This window comes from Mesoplodon mirus (genome assembly GCF_964341445.2).
Source record: "Mesoplodon mirus genome assembly, chromosome: 4".
Lineage (NCBI taxonomy): Eukaryota > Metazoa > Chordata > Mammalia > Artiodactyla > Ziphiidae > Mesoplodon > Mesoplodon mirus.
Genome location: NC_138979.1, coordinates 47,901,900 through 47,922,059, shown reverse-complemented (window position 1 = coordinate 47,922,059; position 20,160 = coordinate 47,901,900). Strand labels below are relative to the sequence as shown.

The 20,160-nt window shown below is 37.8% G+C and overlaps 1 protein-coding gene across 3 annotated transcripts in view; it reads right to left on the bottom strand.

The window, feature by feature from the left end:
• Positions 1–20,160, bottom strand: part of TCF12 (transcription factor 12) — a 388,587-nt gene that overhangs the window by 126,088 nt on the left and 242,339 nt on the right. The gene's annotated exons all lie outside the window — the stretch shown is intronic.

Genomic DNA, 20,160 nt, shown 5'->3' with positions numbered 1-20,160 from the left:
TGAGAAATTTAAACAGTAAAGATAGAGTTCACATCTCACCCCAGACCATAAGGTAACCACTATCATAAAACTGGTATATGATTCCCATGTATATTTTGAATCTTTTAGAACATATTCATGTATTCAAACAATATACATTACTATTTGTGTTTAATACATTTAAACAGATGGGATTACATGGTATATATCTTGAGATATATGTTAAAAGTAAACACCTACTTCATTCACTTTTTACTGCTATAAAATGTCCCATTATACAAATAAAACCACAGTTGATCTATTCTCCTACTGAAAAATACAAAAACAGTTTCTGCTTTTTTTTCTAGTTATCATGAATAATGCTTAAACAAATATCCTTGCACGTCCTATACACACATAATAGTTTCTCCAGGATAGACACAAAGAAGTGGAACTGCTGGGTTAAACAATGCACACTTTCAACTTCATAAGTATTACCTTTCTCTGAAGTTGTCATGCCAATTTATACTCTTCCCCGAAATGTATAAGAATTCCTGTTGGGATTATATTTACAGTTCAAAAGCAGATGGCTAAGTATCAGGAATGGCATAGGCCAGCTCGAGAGGGAGAGCAGGTGTCTCACAGTGCTGACAATTGACAGCAGTGTTCTTACTCGTTTGCTTTTCAATACACATGAGTTTAAGTAAGTTCAGTAAAGCCAATTTTCAAATAGTATATAGTTTTAAACTAAACAGTCTTTCACAAATAGACATGTTGCTTAAAAAGATTTCTGCAAGGATCAGAGTTTGATGTTAATATCAAAGACAGATACAAGTAAAAATGACAATGGCAGAGCTAATTCTTTTTCTTCATTTCAGGGTAAAAAAAACACAATGTAATTAAATCTGACAAGTTATCCAAAATATTTAAAATTATTGAGGCTATATGAAGTCACCATAATTGTATACTATACACTGAGATATCAGCTTGTGATTATATAAAAATGTATAGTTTATTAATTTAAAAAACTGCACACATAGATGGGATGCTCAAAATTGTTTACTGATAGGGTGCATAATTTAAAAAAAACTTAGAGATATATGTACTAATATTCTATCATTTTCATTGATGTATGCACCCCACTGATGTATTCAACTGGCCAACTGATGTAGAAATCTTACAACTCTGAACTTGGCATCTACTGAACCTTTAGATATACAAAATAATTCTTGTAATAACAAAGCTAGTCATTAGAAAACACTTTAATAATTAAGAGTATAATTTCTGAGCCCATTAGGATATTGTAGCATATGTCTTAAGACGCACTTACTATCTGTTCCAGATGAAGCACCTATTTCACGTGAAGGAATGCCAACACATAAAAATGCTGATTTATGAGAACAGGTTAATTAATGTGCTCTAGTTGCCTCACATTATCACCACCAAGTAGTATGTTCTACGTAAAGAATTTTAATTTGCAAAATACACATATGAAATTAAAAAGAAAAACATTTCTAACTCTTTAAATATATCCTTCACAAGTAAGACTGCTTATAAAAGTCAAGGTGAGGGCCTCCCTGGTGGCGCAGTGGTTGAGAGTCCGCCTGCCGATGCAGGGGATACGGGTTCGTGCCCGGGTCTGGGAGGATCCCATATGCCGCGGAGCGGCTGGGCCCGTGAGCCATGGCCGCTGGGCCTGCGCGTCCGGAGCCTGTGCTCCGCAACGGGAGAGGCCACAACAGTGAGAGGCCCGCATACCGCAAAAAGAAAAAAAAAAAAAAAAAAAGTCAAGGTGATATCTCACAGTTTTAGACTCTACACTTCAACTCTTGGAATGTGGCTTCACAAAATCCTTAAAGGATTATGCATTTGCAATTCTGACACACAACCCTCCCTGCCAGACCCAGAATATGGAAGAGACTGAAGGGATATGCCAACACACCGTAACAGGCAGAGAGATCACTGGGAAAAAATAAAGAACAGCCTACGTCTATGATTTGCAAGTAGTACTTTATTAATCAACTACATTAAACAAGTTTATAAGATGTTAAAAATCATTCTCAGTATATGTCTTTAATTTTAAGAAAATGTTGCCTTTAAAAACAAATCATGGGGCTTCCCTGGTGGCACAGTGGTTAAGAATCCGCCTGCCAATGCAGGGGACACGGGTTCGAGCCCTGGTCAGGGAAGATCCCACACGCCGCGGAGCAACTCAGCCTGTGCACCACAATTACGGAGCATGCACTCTAGAGCCCGCGAGCCACAACTACTGAGCCTGTGCGCCACAACTACTGAAGTTCATGTGCCTAGAGCAAGTGCTCTGCAACAAGAGAAGCCACTGCAATGAGAAGCCTGTACACCACAATGAAGAGCAGCCCCTGCTTGCTGCAACTAGAGAAAGCCCGCATGCAACAACGAAGACCCAACGCAGCCAAAAATAAAATAAATAAATTTATGAAAAGAAAAAACAACAAATCATGCCTCATACACTTGGCAGGACAGAATTGGAAGACAGTAACATTTTAAACCAATATCACAAAGTTAAAAAAAAAAGACTATGCCAATGAGTTGTCATTCACAATACACTATCAACTTATTAATAGTTGAAATACTCACCAAGTCCTTAAATTCTTCCTGAAACGTTATCTCAAACAACCAGTAAAGACTTGAAACTAAGCAACAACTGTTATACTTTCACTCAAATATACTAGTAAGGACTCTTTTTTTTTTTTTTTTTTTTTAAGTGTTGAGGTGGTAAAGGGAACAGAGTGAGAAATCAATCTTAGGTCTGTTTTTTAATAAAGTACAGATTTCAAATACAATCTTAATTTAAGTATCTGTGTGGAGGCTACCCATCAGATAGACTGTTTAAGAAAATGTCAAGTTTTAAAACTTACTTCCTGTGCCTATTAAAATTTCTAAACTTCTTCTTTTCACAGAGGATATTCAGACCAGAGAGAATGAAAACTCATTTAATATAAGCTCAAAATATTTCAAAGTAAAAGTTCCTTCTGAAATGGAAAGTTGGTAGTTTGTTTTTAAAATGACAATGAACCTAATTCAAATGAGATTCCAAAATGTAAATACATTTTTATTTCACCTTTAATTTGTTAGGAACTATTTATTTCTTAGGGACTTAGAAGTCTGGGTACTCCTGAAATATAATAATGCATACTCAGCCTGAGGTTTAAAAGACAATAATTTTTAATTCTTTCAAAATTACTTTTCACAAGAACTCTTTTCATGAATTAAAATGAATCCTATGTCTTTTTGTTTAATCTTAGGTGTCTGACAAATAAAAACTTCTGACTACTGTATTATGGGGTTACTACTTTTACATAAATATTATACATAAATTATAGTATGTGGACAATTTTAACAGTAAACATCAGCTGAATACAATTTAACAACTATTAGTAACTTAATGTATATCTAATATACCTAATTTCCCTTGAAACACCTATGAAAAAATATTATAAAAATTTTACTGGGATATTCTAGCAGAGGGATTTTATTTGTGTGTGGGCGCATATGCATCCTGGGCCTCTTTGGCAGTCTTCACAATAATGTTTTTAAAAGTACAAAGCAAAATATGTAGTATTGTAGAGTAAACTGGTATGTTATTAAAATGTTAAAGAAATTTGCTGCGTAGCAATATATGTGCCTTTTTTTTTTTTTTTTTTTTTTGCGGTATGCGGGCCTCTCACTGTTGTGGCCTCCCCCGTTGCGGAGCACAGGCTCCGGATGCGCAGGCCCAGCGGCCATGGCTCACGGGCCCAGCCGCTCCGCGGCATATGGGATCCTCCCAGACCGGGGCACGAACCCGTATCCCCTGCATCGGCAGGCGGACTCTCAACCACTGCGCCACCAGGGAGGCCCTATATGTGCCTTTTAATTAACACATTAAATAGTAAGATCTAGAACCAGGCCTATTAACAATGGTAATTTCAAATCATAAATGACAGTTTAAAGATATCTGCAACAACTATATTATACTATGAGAATATCTGTTCTATTAGTGACAAAAATCATAGATACTATCAGGACTGTTTTGCTACCCTCATTCAAAATTGAAGGAAATGCTAAATTTTACTTGGAGACTGGAAAAATAAAAATGACAATTTTTCCCCTGTCCAAGTTCACTGATTTTCCTTCCATTCTGAGAGTCTCTGGACTCTACCCTAAGAACCTCAACACTAGGAGAAGAGCAACATGTATTGAAAGATATACATTTATATACATATTTGTATATCAAGCCAAACACGTATTTCATAAATAAGTATTTTGCGTGCAAAAGTATTTTAAGTACCTAGACTTACATGGTTTACATTAATCAGACTCAGTATTTTCTGACCCCAAACTGAGAAATGCTCAAGATACGACAGGTGAGTTTGACTAATTTGGATAGGATTTATAACAATTGTTCAAGAAACAGCAAGTTACTGATTCAAGAAATTATTTTACCCAGTTGTTTGTATAAGATGTATGAACTATTAGAGGCAGTCATTACTATAACAAATTTTCTTGGAATTAAAAAAAAAGAATTCTGGGCTTCCCTGGTGGCGCAGTGGTTGAGAGTCCGCCTGCCGATGCAGGGGACACGGGTTCGTGCCCTGGTCTGGGAAGATCCCACATGCCGCGGAGCGGCTAGGCCCGTGAGCCATGGCCGCTAAGCCTGCGCGTCCGGAGCCTGTGCTCCGCAACGGGAGAGGCCACAACAGTGAGAGGCCTGCGTACCGCAAAAAAAAAAAAAAAAAAAAAAAAAGAATTCTAAGTTATCTTGTTCCATAGCAAAAACATACATTTCACAACAATAAGTTGCAACTCTCCATTGCTTGCCTAAGCTCCAAAAATACAAACTAATGTTAGTATTAGTCTATAAAGAACTCTTCAAAAGATAACTTTACCTACATTCTTTTGGCACAGGACACAATCAACAGTCAAGTTGAGGCTGAGGATTGACAGGCACAGTTCATTCCCATTCCTTGCCAACCCATTCCTCCCCAACCCAATCACAAATATCCGAGAGTTGACTAGACATAAGAATCTGAGTTTGATAAATTCCATCAAACATTTATGGGTTAGTCAATCTGACAGATGGTGGGGTTATGAGATGAAGATCCAAGCCTGTGCCCTTAATAGGTGACAACAAGTAGAAAAGTTTATACCCTACTTGGATGAAAAACAAGTTTCACAATTAAGGTCAGGTGTCTTGAGGTTCAGATCCAAAACACACTGTGGGTGGTTCCAGAAGAGTGGACAGACAATTGCCTGGGGCTGACACAATCCATAAGGCCTACTGAACGAGGAAGGGGATCCCTATTCAAACCTGAATGGAGTAATAGGCACCTTCTGATCATACTAAAGATGGAGATGAAACTACCCACCATTTCACAGAAGATGGGTCTTCTGAGTAGGTGGCCCATGTGAGAACAATACAGCCTTTTAATGCAAGTGATTTTTCAAACAAAAGTGGTCTAGGAGCTAAGCTGTATTCTGCCCTACGTACAGCTTAAGAGTTGTCAAATTGGTTTTCATTTAGACCCAGATCATGCCATCCCAAGGCTGTGAAAACAATCAGTCTCAAGGATAAAACGGATATGCACTGATTGGGACAAGTTGATCAAACACCTGAATAAACTCTAAGGTCAGAGCTGAAAACGCTTCCTTTGCCCAAGGCCTAAACAGTGAGAATCTAGCTAGTCTTGGAAGTTTCTAGTGTGGTGAGAACCAAATATAAAGAGGATCCCATCTTTCATCTGATAGAGAGATAGCTCACTGATTTTTTTTAAAAGCAATTAAATGCCCTTTTCCCCTAATCAGCAAAAGAAAAAGAAGGGGTTAGAAAGTAAGGACTAAAAACACAAAATGGCAGAGAGAAAAGGAAATGTAAGAAGACACAAAAGAAGAGAAACAGGTAAACCTGCCTTCCTTTACAACTCTATCTGCGTTTCATTACTCCATAAGTGCCGTCAAGAATATACTGGCTTTAAAAAAAAAAAAAAGAAAGAATAAGAATATACTGGCTTTTAAAAATTTTAACAGTCATACTACCTTTTGGGGGCACAAATTAGACTAAAAAAAAAAACTGAACCACAGAAACCAAGTCATCCTATCCTTTACTTATATAAGTGATTTTTCTAAACGTAAATGCAGGATTTCATTTCCTTAAATAAAATTATTTTAAATTTCATCTTTGATTCATCATGTTACCCTAACCTATCTGAATTTATGCTAAATACTTGGAAGCCCCAGAAAAGAGGGGTAGGAAGAACATGACCAGAAATTTCTAACGCTTACTCCACCTCAAAAATTGAAGGCATGTCCACTCCCAGAGGAGTGGAGGAAAGAATCGAAATGACAGGAATCCTCTTGGCAGGTCATTTATGTTGATGGAATGTACCACACCCAATTTTGGGAACCCTGGTTGTAAGGGTTCAGATTTTAAGCAGGGTAAAAGTAAACTCCAATTTTGGAAACTCCTTGAAGTGCAGGTGAATTAAAGGACCCCTACATCATTTCTGAGTAATTATAAATACCAAGTAAGACCAAATGACCTTTCCCAGGATCAAAGACTCATTTTTCAAAGAGACTTCAGAGGTTACCTAGTCCAACTCCCACCAGTACTACTTTGAACACAGAGTCTCACCAAAAAAAGGTCCACTGATGACTGCCTTCTACTTTGTATCACCCACATTTTAAGAATAACACTAAAAAGCCAAAGTGTAAGGATGGTGAGGGAGAACTCTCAGAAAATAGAATTTCCAACAGTAAAATAAAAACTCTGCAGAATATTATATAACATTCCAGCTATTCTTATTAGTAAAGAGATTTGTGTTAACGATTAGCTCTTTTGTTGCAAATCTGTTTATTAATGCAGTGGGAGACTTAATAGACATTTTTTTTTTTTTTTCCTGTACGCGGGCCTCTCACTGCTGTGGCCTCTCCCGCTGCGGAGCACAGGCTCCGGACACACAGGCTCCGCGGCCATGGCTCGCGGGCCCAGCCGCTGCGCGGCACGTGGGATCCTCCGGGATAGGGGCACGAACCCGTGTCCCCTGCATCGGCAGGCGGACTCCCAACTACTGCGCCACCAGGGAAGCCCTTAATAGACATTTTTAGCAGCCAAGTTACTACTGGTGAATCACAATGAGTTCATGTTTATTGGACATTCAGGTATTTTATGATGAAATGGTTATTCACATTTTTTGCTTACTTTTTTCCTATTGGATTATTTGTCATTTACTTGCTGATTTGTAGGAGTCCACGTATTTTTGATACAAAACCTTTTATTGTATCTATATAAATATTTTATGTAGGCTGCCTTTTCACTCTCTTAATGGTGTCTTTTGATAAACACAAATTCTTCATTTTAACATAGTCCAATTTGTGCATTTTCCCCTTTATGGTTAACATTCTTTGGTATGTGCACTGTTTAAAAATCTCTGCCTGTTCCAAGGTTACACATCTATTTTTCTATGTTTTCTTCTAAAAGCTTAATCTTTCACACACTTAAATCTGAATTTGGTTTTTGTGTATGTTGGTAGGGGGTCAAGGTACAACTTTTTCCCGTAGGGATATCCAGTTGACTTCAGTACTGTTTTATTGAAAAGATGATCCACATCTTAAAAGTATCACTGTGGCTGCTGTGTGGAGAATAAATTATGGGGGAACAAGTATGAAAGCAGGAAGACCAATTAGAAGACTTACTGAAATAATCCAGATGAAAGCTAGTGATGGCTTTAATTGTCCTGACCCACTGAGGTACATACTATTAAATCCCCATTTCACTAATGAGGAAAAATAATTTGCCCAAGGTCACAGACTAAGTAGATGAAAGACTCGAATGTAGGGCTATCTGACACCAAATTCTTAACAGCATACTATACTGCATTATTTTCCATTGGAGGTTTAGGACACAATTCTTATATTCTAATCATATACATAGACATTTAGTGGATCCCAAATACAGTATAAAATTTTTCCTCTATTGAGCCCTCCAAGCAGTCTCTACCAATCAACTGATTTAGCACTGCATGTGAAACGTATTCCAGCTGAAAGAGGGAATGATGACAAATCATTCCAAAAATAATTGGCAGCAAAGCCCAACTACTCCAGAGGTTGGCTCTGGGTGTAATGAGAACATGGGCAGTTATGCTGGTTACACTTACAGGTAATAGCTATTCTTTTCAGTTCTCACAAAGGGCACATGATGATGTTAATCTTGCTTCAAGTGCCTGTTATAAAAGTATTTATTCTTATCATGTCTTTCTGGGCCTCAGTTTCCTAATCTATAAGAATAAACAAGTTGGACAAGATCAGAGGTTACATAATGACATCCTGAGAGATTGTTTTGTGTGGCCAATGCAGGGATTTGTCTGTCTGTATATGTTTAAAACAATTTTTAAAAAATTAATTGCTGTGCCAGCCATGAGAACACACCTTGCAGAACTCCTACTTTGGGGAATGTAACTAACTCCCTGAAGTCAGTTCCTTTGGGGAACTGCTCCAGCTGCTGTGCTCTAGAATCCATGACTGCTTTTGTACTGAGGCCCACTTGCTTTCAACACATTTGACAGAGTACGGTAGGGAAAGTAAAGCACACCCCTTCCCGGGAGACATGGCATTACTTTGTTGACCAACTTTGGCTCACGAACTCTCCAGCTGCTTTGCTGAACCTTCCTTAGGGTACACAGCAGTGTAGGACGCTTCCACTGCCTCTTCTTCACTCTCAAAGTCTTGAGGTTGCTGTCGGAATTTGCTGACTAGCTATTACGTGCAAGGCACTGTGAAAGGGGCTTTACTCACACGGCTGGTTGCACTGCTAGCTGTATTCTTCATCCTACTAGATACCCTATTAATACCAAGGAGTGATTGAAGGAAGCCCTGAGACATGACAATAAATTTTCAAGATCTCCTGTAGATCTCAATCTACTGGCTGGAGAAACCTGACCTATAATACCCTCTTAGCTGTATGTGCTCATGTTTTTATGAGGGAATGACCAGAGAAAAAGATATTATGGAAGATGTAGCTGGATCAGCATTTATTTCTGCAGCAGTCCAGTGAATACTTGGAAATTTCCAGCAAAATTTAGTAATTTCAATGAGTAGATATTACTCAAGAAATAACTGTTGACTTTATGAGTAACAGCACAAATTAGAACAAACAGTTTCCCTATTTGTCTGAAAGCCAGTATTATTTCACTGTTCATTCAGGCATATTGATTTACATTCAAACTCAAAATCTATTAAATAAAAAACTGCATCACTATATTTTAAACGAGCAGCATGAGACTGTTTTTCTCAAAAGATAAAGGCTTAACTTAGAAAGAGAATTCCTGGATGTTTCAAAAATTACCTAGATCAACATTACCATGATTCAAAATGAAATAGTTCAATATATAAATCATGAGAGCTTTTCTATATTTAGTTTTCAGAGAAACAATATAAAATCCTTACATAGGCAAATCTAAATATTTGGGCACAATTCTAAATTTGATCACAGTTTTATGAGCAGAATATCCTCCTCCTCCTTGGGTATCTCTGAAAACTCATTAATTACCTAATCCTCTTTACTTATAGAGAAGGTTTCCCTCCCTTTTTGTGGGTGAACACTACCAAAGGTTTCATATAATTTGAATCACAGTAGCCACTTGGAGAAACATAAAATGCTATCCTACAAAGTGTGGAAATCTGTAATGCCATTGAGTATATCTAAGCAGAGACTTAGGAATTCTGATCACTGGATTCATGTCTTGGCTCTTGCTTTTCTCTCACTGAGTGAACTGGGCAAGTTACAAGTCACTTGACATCAATGGCCCCACTCACTCTTTTAGGAAAACCAACTCAGTAACATGTACCTCACACAGGCCTGTACCATTTAATCAATGCTTATAAAGTAGTTGGAAATTCTTGTCTGAAAGAACCTAGGATGATGCTAAATATCAGAACTACGGTCTTCATTCTGGTAGCAACCTGTTTAAACTTACAGGGAAAAAAATCTAAAAAGGAACTCAAACTAACAGATTTTTTTTTTTAAAGGGGAAGGAAAGAGAGGGAGGGTTTTAAACATAAATGCTTGCCTATTTTCTTCACAACAATTTATTTAAGTAGTATTGGCTAACATTTGTGCCAAGCACGCTGCTGGCTACATTGAAGATATTTAAATACCTAGTGCCAACAAGCACAGCTGCTGGACTCTCTATGCCCTCCTCTTGTTCACTCTGTGCCAGATTACTCACACAGCTATGAATGATGAGGCAGCAGCACAGGAAAATGCCAAGCGTGAGTGAGATTAGTGATAAACCAGAGGATCCCTACAGAGGCCGGCGATTATAGCAAGTTCCCAGTTGTAATCAGTTTTCTAACCCAGTCTTTATCTCATCACTTATTCCATATTATCTTTGCACCAACTTCCTGTGACAGGCATCAGAAATATAAGCATCTTCCCAATCAATCCTGCAGAATTGCTACGGCACCAAGAAAGGATCTCATTATCCTTGATAAGAACACCCAGTCAGACCTGGGCAATCTGAAAAGACTTCAGAAATGACTTCTTGAGAATAAAACCTGAGATGAAGCAGTCCAGGGTGCAAACATTCACCAATCCAGCTACCCTTCCCAATTCTCTCCATCCCTGCTCCTAAAAATCAGATTCACAAATTAAATATAAACAAATAGACGGGGATGAGAAGGTTTATACAAAACAGTTTGCCTTTCAGACATTGGAATGCCCAGAGAGAATACTAAAATGCAGGATTCAATATGAGATGGTGAGGTAAGTAGGTAGGTAGAAATTAGGGATGAATGAACAGAGTAGAATAAGAAAATACATCTGATCAATTTTAGTCATTTATCAAAACTTTCTGGACCATTTCATGGTCCAATTGTGCCCTATACAGAATCCATACCAGGGTACTCATTACAGGTAGATCAAAATCTAAACACTTCTCTCAGACATTTTACTTAATAATTGCTTTTCTAAATTGTATCTGAAAACATATTCACATCTGTACTGCATTGTTGCTTTGCCTTAGATTCAGAATTTAAGTGTGTTTTCTCATTTCCCCAACCTTATGTTGTTTAAAACTTAGAAACAAAGACATTTCATTTTTACAGCAATTCAAATTATAGAACTAGGAATTATCTCTTCATCTTTGGCTGCATTTCAGGAGAAAACATGGTGAATATGTTTTCTCTAAAAATAATCAGGTAACTTTTGTATCTTAATGTTTATGCCTTTCTTAAATAAAAAAGGATTTGAAATAATTCAGTTGATGCTTTACAACTTTCTAGCCAATCCTACTGAGCCAATCCTTCAACACGCTTTAATCTTGTCTGCTCTTCCTACCCCAAAAATAAAGAAAAAAAGAAAATCAGGTAAAAATCACATCACCAAAAACTTGGGCTGGGGGAAGAGAGAGTAGCATTGTTATCAAACTATCTTGGTAATCATACACTTAAATAATCTACTCCTTCTGACATACTGTCTCTGCTTTCATCAAATCCTTGTATGAATGTTTTCTCTCAGAAATTTCTTGTATCATACAATGATAAACAGAACATGAAGCTCATTATTGTTAATTCCCATGATTTTCTCACATCCTTCTGTATTTTGGCTGTTTTAATTTAAACCATGACCTTAAACAGGCAAGGTTACTGTCTGAGTCTGTTTTTTTATGGCATCCAGGGACCAGAAGGCAGATGCCACTTGTTCAGGGAACACTGGACTGGAATTCAAGACTTGTGTTGTTTGCATGCCAGGAACAGATTCTAGTCCAAGGCTGTATCTATGGCACACAGCCACATGGAGGCAGAGAGACAGTTTAAGAGAACTATGCTCTAAAATAGCAGATAATAAATGATTGTTAATTAGCTAGTTTCCCTTGACAGCAAGAACTGGAATAGAAAAAAAGGACCTAGTCAATGGAACTGCCACCATTCACCAACTATCTGATCAGAAACAGGGTAGTGAAATGAAACAAGCATGGAAATGAGAGCCAGGAGGGTCTATTCCTGTCGCTGTGTGAATCAGCAGTATGACATGCATAAATCATTAAACTTCCCAGGGCCTCAGTTTCTTTACCTAAAGAATGGGGTGGGGTGGGGTGGGGCAAGTTTGGACTGGATGATCTCTTTCTGCTTTTTATCCTATGAAATTGACATCCTCATCATTTTGCTGTTAATCACTCACCCTCTTCTGACAGAATGTAAATCTGGGCACTCCTGGTACTAAAAGGAAGAAGACAAGCTGCTAAAAAATGTAGAGACTTTTGGAATAATGATGATGTATGGTTATAAAATGAAGTATAGGGCTTTCCTAGTGGCTCAGTGGTTAAGAACCCGCCTGCCAATGCAGGGGACACAGGTTCGAGCCCTGGTCTGGGAGGATCCCAACATGTCGCGGAGCAACTAAGCCGGTGCGCCACAACGACAAAGCCTGAGCTCTAGAGCCCGTGAGCCACAACTACTGAGACCATGAGCCACAACTACTGAAGCCCATGCGCCTAGAGCCCGTGCTCCACAAGAAGGAACAAGAGAAGCCGCCACAATGAGAAGCCTGTGCACCGCAACGAAGAGTAGCCCCCGCTCGCTGCAACTAAAGAAAGCCCGTGCGCAGCAACGAAGACCCAATGCAGCCAAAAATAAATAAATTTATATACAAAAATATAAATAAAAAAATAAAAATGAAGTATATAGGCAGTTCATCATAACATCTGTTTAATACATTTTGAGATATTTAAACCATGAATATGGTATGTTGAATAGAGGAAACCGAAGTTAATATACTCAGAATTATTAAGACTTCATTCTACTCAAATTAAGAAAAACTCTAAATGGTAATAAGGCTTTTCACTGGGGCGCAACACCCTTCACTGATACAATGTAGGAAGGTAAACACATTTGGTACACCAGAGAAAATGTACAGATATGTAGCAAATGAAGGAGACTATTCTATTCTGTTTTCTTAAAACAGATGGAGAAAGCCCAAAAGAAAGCCTTAAATCCCCATTATGGTCTACTAAGATTTAAATAAGGCTCTTGCTACATGATGGGAACTCTGAGGGTAGAATATGACACATTTAGTTTTCACTGAGTGGCCTCCAACACTGCAATTTACTGCCATCTGACCTCTGTAGTTTGAAAACAGGTAAAGGCTTGCCTTGAATTCTCAATGGGTTATAATCTAGTGTTCATTTGTTAGTCAAACTACTTGAGTTTTTTTTTTTAAAGAAGATGTTGGGGTAGGAGTTTATTAATTAATTAATTTATTTTTGCTGTGTTGGGTCTTCGTTTCTGTGCGAGGGCTTTCTCTAGTTGTGGCAAGCGGGGGCCACTCTTCATCGCGGTGCACGGGCCTCTCACTATCGTGGCCTCTCTTGTTGCGGAGCACAGGCTCCAGACGCGCAGGCTCAGTAGTTGTGGCTCACAGGCCTAGTTGCTCCGCGGCATGTGGGATCCTCCCAGACCAGGGCTCGAACCTGTGTCCCCTGCATTGGCAGGCAGATTCTCAACCACTGCGCCACCAGGGAAGCCCGAGTTTTTTTTTTTTTTTACAATCCAACTCATTATAAATGGCAAATCAAGTTAAAGTATGTCTGTGTAAAATATTTGTTGAAGGGAGAAACAAAGGAAGAAATTAAAGAATAAAGGAAGAAAAAACTGTAATAATAAAATCAGAGAGGAGGCATGGGGCAGTGGTTAAAAACAGTGACTCTGGATGCAGACTAACTGGGTTTAAATTCCCACCCCACTTCTTACTAACATTATTACCTAACCTCTCTGTCCCTTAGTTGCCTCAGTGCTGCAATGGGATAATAAGAGTTTTACCTCACTGGGTTTTTGTGAGGTTAAAATGTATTAATATACAAAGTGCTTAAAATAGGGAAAAACAAAAATAAGGGCTAATTAAATATTAATTATTATTTTAAAGAAAAATACACTGACTGGAAGATCCATGAGTGTGTATCCTGTGCTTGAATATCAGTGCTTGAGGAAAAAGTCTTAAATAGAGAAGTAGGTAGATTCCAGGGAAATAATTTAAAGAGAACTTGTGGATACTTTCAAAGTTTTAAAAATTCTTTATGCCTTTCATTTCATTAAAATTCATTAAAAGCTAATGGCTTCACTCTTCCCTTAGCATTAATGAATGGGTATTTCTCTAGCACAATCTGTACACTGGGCTACAAACAATTAAGCTTCTGTTCACAACTGAAATAAAGATAAAGATTTACCAATAAAAGCATGCAAGGCATGAAAAAGGTGGTAAAGAATTTAAAAAGAAATGAAAGCATAAAAGAAGGACAACCTAAAGTGAATTTTAACAGAGTTGGAGATTCTATAACATAGAGGAAACAGGGTAGACAGGCTTGCATGTAATCCTTTACTTGCTTATTCCTTTTTTTCCAGGAGTTGGAAAAAATGGTTATGGGAGATTACCTTGGGTCTGATAGTTCTAAGCCATTGGTCCAAGATACCTTGGTTGTTATCTGAAGCCCATGGGGGACGGGGGGCAGACCATCCTTATTAGGTAAAAAGGAGGAATTAGCATTGTTACACTGTGAGGAGGTTTACCACAGTGTATAAACAAATGTGATGTTCACTACTTAAACATTTTCATGTAGGGAAGAACCTATTCTTTAAAGTAAGTGCAAAAATCACTAGAAAATAGAGAATAAAAAAGTCAAACTTTTTTTTCCAATCTCTTTTTTCTCTGTGTGCTTTGACTATTTACATTTAATGTGATTATTGATATGGTCAGATTTAAATCTATCAGTTTTGTTAGATGTTTACTATCTGTCTCATCTGTTCTTTATTTCTTTTGGATCAAGTACTCCATTTAGTCTCTACTATCGACTTTTTTTTTTTTTTAGTGTTGCCCTCAATTTATAATATATATCTTTAGCTAAAAGGGTCTACTTTCAAGTAATAATGTAATAGCATAGGAAACTTACAAAAGTATATTTCCAAAATCCTCCCTCTAATCCTTTGGGTTATTGTTGTTATGCCTTTTGCTTTTACATATTTTATATACCCCACATACAGTGTTACTATGTTTGCTTAGACCTACAGTTATTTTATAGTATGATTAAGAATGAGGAAACATATGTCTTCTATATTTACTTTCATTTTTACCATTTCTGGAGCCCTCATTTCTTTGTATATATCAGGGGTTGGTATACTATAACCCATGAACCAAAGCTGGCCTGCTTCCAGGTTTTGTAAACAAAGTTTTACTGAAATAAAGTAATAATCTATGGTTGCTGTTGTGCTACAAAGGCAGAGATGAGTAGCTGTGACAGAGACTGTCTGACCTCAAACCCTAAAATACATGATATTTGGCCCTTTACAGAAAAAACTGGTGTAGATCCAAGTTTCTGCCTGGTATCACATTCTCTATGCCTAAAGAACTTTAACAGTTATTGTAGCATAAGTCTGCTGGGAATTGATTCTCTCAGCATTTCATGTATCTGAAAAAGTTTTTACCTTGCCCTTACTGAAAAAATATCTATTTCAATGTATACATAATTCTAGGTTGACAGCGTTTTTTTTTTTTTAACACTTTAGAGATGTCACTCTATCATCTTCATGCTTGCAACTTTTCTAATAAGAAGTCTGCTGTAGTTTATTTTTATTGCTCTGTATATACATGGTTTTTCTGCCTCTGGCTGCCTTCAAGATCTCTTCATTGTTGGTTTTCAGCAGTTGGAATATACTTCTAGGGGTGTGTGTGTGTGTGTTTTATTTTTTAAAATCTTATATCTATGATTTTTTTTCTCTCTCCTTCTCCATGTGAGACTTCAATCACAAACATATTAGACTGACATTGTCCCATAGATCTTTTATCACTTTTTTCTCTTTCTGTTTCAGTTTGGATTTCTGTTAACTATATTCAAACTTACTGATTTCTTCTGCAACTGTGTTGTCTACTGACAGCCTGAAAGAATTCTTCATCTCTTATATCGTGTCTTTTATTTCCAACATTTCAATTTGACTGTTACTACCTCCATCTATCTGCTAAAAATTTTCCATTTATTTGTGCATGTTGTGTACCTTTTTCCATTAGATCCTTTAATATGTTAACCAGAGTTACTTTAAAGTCCTTGTCTGATAGTTCCAACATCTGAGTCATCTTTAGGTCTTATTCTATTGATTATTTTACCTCTTGACAATGTGTTTTTTTCCCCTTATGTTCATGAATCATAATTTTGACTGAACGCAGGGTGTTACGTGTAGAAGAGTGGATACTGAGGTAAATAGCATTTAGGTCTGGAAATGAGCGTGCCTATTCCAGAGTAAGGCAATTAGTCAATCTAATCCGGAGTTCAGCTGGGTATGATTGTTGTTGCTTTGGTTATCTTTAGTTGACCAGAAGCTTCAACTCCCTCCAGTGATTGGCTGCTTTTGCCTAGTGCTTGGCATATGGCTGGGCTGCTGTAGGACTTCTCTGAGTGTTAGTTTTTCATCCTCAGCTTTTAACAGATCCTATAAACCTGTGCTCGAGTGGGGGTGTCTCTCCATGCTTTCGCCCCTCCTCCAGTGGTAGACTGCTGTTGCTTTCCTGTCCTTCACCTTTCCTCCCTATAAGAGCAAAACTCTGCTTCATATCTAAAGTTGACCTTGGGTTGGAGTTTTTACCCCTCTCTGATAGGCAGGACACCTGTACTTAGTGTAGGTTCTTAGGTCTAAGATGAGTTTTCTGTCCTCCCCCAATCACAATGTGTCTTAGCTTATGTCCTCTGGGCAAGAGGCTTTGTTGCCTCATCTAAAGCAGCTTAAGTACATAGGATCCAGGGAAGCTGGCATGCATTTCCTGCTTTGCCCATAATGATAGATGATCAGCACCTGCAAGCCTGTATTATCAATGGGCATCTTCTTCAGTCTCCTGCCCTAACCCCAATCTTTCTTGTGAGTACTCAGTGGAGGTTTGAGGAGGAAAAGTTTGAGAATGAGTGTGAAATCCCCTTATGAACTGTTCTTTTGTTAGATGCTCCCAGTTATTTCAAACTGATATGTTGCCAACCCTTGACCTTCTGCTAACAATTGGGCTTCTGCTGAACTTTAAAGTTTTCACTGATTCCTCTTACCTTCTTGTGTTCTGATACCTTATTCTCCCATGCTTTGCCACAGGTAGTACAGTTCATGTGTACCATTTCTCCTTGAAATTTAGGTCACATGATGGCCATGTAATTTCAGCTCCCTGATGGACTCAAGAGTTTTGTACTTTATCAGGCCTTTTCATTTTTTCTCATCATAAAGAGTGAAAATGGCACGTGTTGCAGATCTCTATACCCTAAATAGAAGCTATATATCCTCTGATCTTCATTTTGGATTGTTTCCATGTCTGCAAATTCACTGATTTTTGCTTTTGCAGTGAATAATAATCTGCTGTTAATCCCATCCAATGTAGTTTTCATTTCAGATATTGTATTTTTCATCTTTGGAATTTCCTTTTTTTTCTTTTTTTTTTTTTTTTTGCGGTATGCGGGCCTCTCACTGTTGTGGCCTCTCCCGTTGCGGAGCACAGGCTCCGGATGCGCAGGCCCAGCGGCCATGGCTCACGGGCCCAGCCGCTCCGTGGTATATGGGATCCTCCCAGACCGGGGCACGAACCCGTATCCCCTGCATCGGCAGGCGGACTCTCAACCACTGCGCCACCAGGGAGGCCCTTTTTTTCTTTTTTATATCTTTCATTTCTCCTCTCGTCATATTCATCTATATTTTTGAGCTATGGAGCATATTTACAACAGCCATTTTAATACCTTCGTTTGCTAACTCCATCATCTCTGTATTTCCAGCTCTGTTGTTTCTACTGATGAATTTTACTCCTGGTTATAGAACATAGTGCCCTGCTTCTTTTCATGCTTAGCAATTTTTGCTTTGATGCCAGACATTATGAAGTTCACATTTTGAGGTGCTAGATTTTGTTGTATTCCTTTAAAGAACGTTGGACTTTGTTCTGGTAAGCAGTTAAGTCAAACTGGAATCAGTTTGATACTTTTCCAGTGTTGCCTTTAAGCTTTGCTAAAGCAGGTCCAGAATAGCCTTTAGCCCAGGGTTAATGTAGCCTCACCAACACAATACCTTTCTGAGTACTCTACACAATGCCATTTATTATGAGATCTTTCCACTTTGGTTGGCTGAAAGAAGAACTACTCCCAGCTTTGTGTAAGTTCCAGGAATTATTCAGCCTACTCCTTTCGTGATTCCTTCCTGGTCTCAAGTTAAGTTTCCTCTCACACATGCACAGATCAGCATTCAGCCAAAAAACCTGAGGAACCCCTCTACAGATCTTTGTGCTCCCTCTTTTTTGCCCTGCAAATTTGACCTACCCTTGGCTTCTCTGAATCCTGTTCTTTGTCTCCTCAACTCAGTAAGACTGTTGGATTCTGTTTGATTTCCTCTTCCCACTGCTGTAGCCTGGAATCTTCCTCCAGGGAGTAAAATGGAGAACTGCAGGACTCACCTTGATTTTTTTTCCTTTTTTCAGGCACTGCCTATTGTCCAATGTCTGAAAACTAATGGTTTAATGAGGACTACTGAACTCGTTTAATGAGGACTATGAAACTTTCTGAGCCTTTTTTATATACCTCTTAGAAATCTTCCACCAGCCCCTCTCCCCACAAAAGAAAAAAAAAAGCATTCTCCTACTCTTTCTCTAGCAAAACCATTTTTATAGATCAGGAAGGTATAACAGAGCAAAACTTGACTCCCATAAGTAATCAGACTTTCTGATAAAAAAAAAAAAAACCTACTCAGAGGAGTTCGTATGGTAGAAGATAACATACCACAACAGATTCCTGTTACTATCTTTACATTTTGGATATCCTAAATTAAATACATCCTACTCAGCTAGACTATACCATAATAGAAACCGGGTTTGATAAACTCTTGGAAAAATCTAAAAACTCTCTTAAACTACTTTTGTTTTCATGACATTGTAAAGAAGTTCTGTAATTTTTAGCCTCAGATGTTTTATTTCTAAAATACTTTGAATTGCACTAAGTGTGCTGACATATTTGAATATGGAACAAACTGCTCTAAGAATATGATCTCCTGTACTAAGTACACACACTGTTATTTCTAAAAGGTTAAAAAGCTGGCAATTTTCCAATTCTTTCTCATCAGTTCAGTTATGGAATACAATGTCCAGTTTATAGTTTCTCCTGTATTTTCTTTTGACATGTTGACTAGTTCTCTGAATTCAATCTCAGGTATTTTGTTGTGCAGACCTTCAATTTCTCATCCTGCTGTATGTGCTATGATATACACACACATACACTTTCACATGCTCTAGACACCATACAGCATTAAAAATATTTGTGAAAATTGCTGTTATTAAACTATATTCTGGATCAGCAAAGTGGCACAGCAAGAGCATGCTAGGTCCATAAGCTATATTGTTAGAGATTGCTGCTTCTTAAACTCTTAAACTGTCATATTTACATTTATTTTGACACATATTGCTTCTTGCCTACATCAGACTACATCCAATAATAAAAAACACTTATTTCATTACCATATTTTGAAAACCAATACTAAGTAACAGTAAAACTCACACTTAAACTTTTTATTTTGAAACAATCCTATTCTTCCTGTGAGAGATTCCTAAATCCTGGCAATTTAAACTTTGATTTAGCACTCTAATCCTGGAACTGTCTCATGTGAGAAAACTGGTCATATGTTCTAGTTAATCATAGTGCTTTAAAGTCCATTTGAACATTGTTCTTTTCAACCTTGTTCATAAACTTGTATTTTGTTATTTTCCTTAAATATTCTAAGTTAAATCCTACTGAAGGTTGCTGGACTCGCTAGCTTCCCTGCATGAAACGCTTTTCTGCTGGAGCATTCATGTCTCTGCTCAAATGTTACCTCCTTGGAGAAGCCTTCTCTGACTATCATATCTAAAATTGGAAAGCTACATGTAAAAGAATGAAATTAGACCACTTCCTAACACCATACACAAAAATAAACTCAAAATGGATCAAAGACCTAAATGTAAGGACAGACACTGTAAAACTCTTAGAGGAAAACATCGGCAGAAAACTCTATGACATAAATTACACCATGATCCTTTTCGACCTACCTCCTAGAGTAATGGAAATAAAATAAAAAATAAACAAATGGGGCCTAATGGAACTTAAAAGCTTTTACACAGCAAAGGAAACCATAAATAAGACAAAAAGACAACCCTCAGAATGG